Source organism: Silene latifolia, chromosome 4 (assembly GCF_048544455.1).
Source record: "Silene latifolia isolate original U9 population chromosome 4, ASM4854445v1, whole genome shotgun sequence".
NCBI lineage: Eukaryota > Viridiplantae > Streptophyta > Magnoliopsida > Caryophyllales > Caryophyllaceae > Silene > Silene latifolia.
Window position 1 is genome coordinate 80,854,249 of NC_133529.1, and position 3,911 is coordinate 80,858,159.

Here is a 3,911-nt window from a genome sequence, read left to right on the forward strand (position 1 = left end):
TTGCTTATAATTTGAGAACATGTTTGTATGATCAATTCCCATGATTCCCCTATGACCCCATGACACCCTAGTGCTTTTTATCAATTATTTACAACCCTTTCAATTCATCTTGTTTATTTACTTTCATCGCTACTTAGTTTAGTGACCTTCTACATCAACCCAAATTCTGACACCCCTAAGACACCACTAGTTACAATAGAAATCTCATCTCAATTCCCGTCCCTTGGGATCCGACCTTTACTTTCCTCTTTACTAATTGTAGAGTTGTTTGTGAAGCTATAAATTGTGTTTGATTGGATGTGTGACGACCAACTCTTGTCCATATCAAAATGGCGCCGTTGCCGGGGACGGTGTTAACTTGATTTAGATTTCCTTATATTGTTATTAGTTGTGTCTTTCTTTGCCTTGGGGAAGTAAAATTCCTCAAGGTTTGTTCTAATTGTTTTCGAGTTGTTTGATATTTTGCATGTCTAGAAGGTCACAAGGTGATTTGTTACCTTTTGATCGTGAAATTGAAAGAACTTTGACAACCAATAGAAGACTTGCTTGGAGAAATTTGAGAGGTATTAGTGAGGTTGTAGATATTCAACCAACTATTGAGTTCATCAACCCTTTTGCAAGAGAAGGTGAGGAGAACCCAACACAAAATCAACCACAAAATCAACCCACAATGCCTAAGTTTTCATCACATTCCGTACCCACCAAGGAGAACCTACCCAACGGTACTCCCACACCACAACATCTTACCGGAAATTTCATTGCCAAATCCGCATTTATCCAATTAGTTGAAAGAAGCCAATTTGGGGGGATGCCTAGTGAAGACCCTAATTCTCATATGGAGGCTTTTTGTGACTATTGTGATGCGATTTCACAAACCGGTGTAACTCAAGACCAAATTCGATGGGTCTTATTTCCTTTTTCTCTAATTGGCACCGCCAAACAATGGTTGAAGGGCCTTGATAAGGCTACTCTCGGAATTGATTCTTGGAAGAAGTTGGCTCTAGCTTTCTACAAAAAGTTCTATCCACCGGAAAAGACTAACATGCTAAGAGCTCAAATTACGGGTGTTAAGCAAAGGGATGAAGAATCTTTGTATGAAGCTTGGGAGCGATTCAAGGGAATTTGTCGCTCATGTCCTCACCATGGACTTAGCGAATGGTTCTTGGTACAACAATTTTGGAATGGTCTTTATGAAGATTCAAGAAATATCCTTAATATGGGATCGAATGGGATGTTCACCGAGGTTGATGACAACCAAACTTGGAGCAAAATTGAAGAGATGTCAATCCATAACTCACAATATAGTAGGCCTCGCAAGGCTACTAGAGGAGGAAAGCACGAAGTGGACGCCGTTACTCAATTAGGTTCTCAACTTAGCTCCCATATCGATACTATCAACTTAAAGTTTGAGAAAGCAATGGCTAGACTTGAAGAAGTCTCAAAATCACCAAAGCATCATGTTAATGCCATGACGGCATCTTCATCAATCCCAAGTGGGATATGTGAGAATTGTGGAACTTTGGGACATGACCAAGGTGAATGTAGGGGAACAAATGAACAAGTGAATGCTTTGCAAGCATACAAGAGTGGTACCCCTTATTCCAACTATTACAATGAAAACACCAAATTCCATCCAAATCTCTCATACAAAAGCCAAAATGTTCAAAATCCTCAAACAACATACACCCCACCACCCATGAGAAACCAAAATCAAAGACCCTTTTACAATCAAAACCAAGGTTACCAAAATCAATCTCAATACAATTAACAAAATGACCAAGGCTTTGATGTTCAAAAAGCGGTCCTTCAAATGCAAAAGAATCAACAAGAATTTTTCACTCAAATGCAAAAAGATAGTCAAGCAAAGGAAACCACCATCAACAACATCCTAGCTCACACCAAAATGTTGGAACCCAATTGACTCAACTAGCATCTTCAAGCTCACAAAGACAAAAGGGGCAATTACCACCTCAAAGTAATCCCCCAAGACATGAAACGGTTAGTGCCATTCACTTGAGAAGTGGTACAAGGTATGAAGCACCGAGGAAGCAAGTTGAGGATGAAGTTGTGGAAGCTAGTGATAAGGAAGAAATTGTGCAAAACTCCAAGGTTGGAGAATCATCAAAAGAAGAAATTTCAAAGAAAAATGAAGACAAGGTCAAGGAGAAGGAGCCCATTGTGATTAGACTTCCTTTTCCAAGTCGTCAAGCCAAGCCCAAATTTGATGACCAACTTGGAAAATTTATGGAAATTGTGAAGAATTTGGAAGTCTCGATTCCTTTCACGGAATTAATCAATCACGTGCCGGCCTATGCAAAATACATGAAAGACATCCTCACAAAGAAGAAGTCGATTCGGAAACTTGAGACTATCGCCTTCACTAAGGTGAGTAGTGCAATACTTCAAGGGAGTTCACCTCCAAAACTCAAGGATCCGGGAAGCTTCTCAATACCGTGTACCATTGGCGACACCACGATCAACAAAGCCTTATGTGATCTAGGGGCTAGTGTGAGTGTTATGCCGTACTCGGTGAGTAAAAGGTTGGGGATGGGAGAGCTTAAATGCACCAATATCACACTCCAAATGGCCGATAGATCGACGAAGACACCATTAGGGATATGGGAAGATGTTTCCGTACGAATTGGGAAATTTTTCATCCCGAGGGACTTTGTCATTGTCGACATGGAAGAAGACTCCAACATTCCAATCATCCTAGGAAGACCTTTCTTGCACACCGCGGGTGCGGTGATTGATGTGAAACATGGAGAGCTCACTTTAGAAGTGGGAGATGAGAGTATAACCTTTAATCTTGACAAGACTATGAGAGCTCCACGTTTGCATGAACCATGTTTCATGATTGATCATTATAGTCGGAAGGATGATAGGAAGAAGTCGGAACTCCAATGGAAGAAGAAAATTGAAGATGCTCCATTCAAAGAGCAAGTGAATTGTAACAAGGAGAGCTTGCAAAGCTCATCAAAGTCAAGCAAAGAAGAAGAGGATGGCCTCATTGGCCAAGACAAGAAATTGGGAGAGTTGTCTCTATCAACTCAAGAGTTCTTTAGTGATCAAGTGGATGAAGTATGTGGTCTTTGGGACGACGAGTTTGAAGGGATTTTTAATCCCTACATTGGCAATGCTATTGATCAAGACCAACAACAAGGGCCAAGGTCTATTGAAGATCTTTATCACGATAATGAACAAGCTTTTGATTATTTCTTCAAGGTGTTGAGCAACATCAACAACACCTTGGACATGCCCCCTTGACATCTCATCAAGAATGAGAGTTTGGTGGAGTCCTCCCTAAACCACCATTTGTAAATATTTCTAACTCCCTAACTTGCATTTCAATTCTTGTATTGCATTTTTGTTATTTTTGGATTTTTATACTTTGATCAAGATAATTGTCATGATTGAGAGAAGTGAGGGAGGGACTAATGATTTCAATTGATGTGTAGTGCTTTAGCTTAGTGTGGGGATAGCAATTGCCTAGGCTATCAATGCCTTAGTAGTGCCCCCACAATGAAAAACACGAGATATGAAGAAGAATGGAAGAATGACAAGGGATATGCATAGTACACGGATGGAACTGAATCCGGGTAAAAGGGGCAGAATCTGAGCGGATTCAGGAGAATCCGTCCGTCTTCAGACAATCCGGGCATATTGGGTAGAAGACGCCCGTCCTGCACTGAGCTGAATTTTTGAAATTTTTGACTGTAAGCAAATCCGGGCGTCCTGCAAAGGAATCCGCCCGTCTTCAGAAAGTCGCCCGTCTTCACTGAAAGACGCCTGTCTTTTTGGTTGAGGAAAACAAGAAAAATCCCTGTAAAGGAATCCGCCCGTCTTCTCTGAAAGACGCCCGTCCCGCATTTTCAAATCCGCCCGTCTTTGTTCAAATCCGCCCATCTTTA

General features: G+C 41.1%; 1 non-coding gene across 1 annotated transcript; it reads right to left on the bottom strand.

Annotated features, from left to right (window-relative positions):
• Positions 1-1,042: 1,042 nt before the first annotated feature.
• On the bottom strand, positions 1,043-1,149 carry LOC141654384 (small nucleolar RNA R71). Its single transcript, XR_012547944.1, has one exon. It is a non-coding gene; the product is annotated as a small nucleolar RNA R71 (small nucleolar RNA).
• Positions 1,150-3,911: the final 2,762 nt, after the last annotated feature.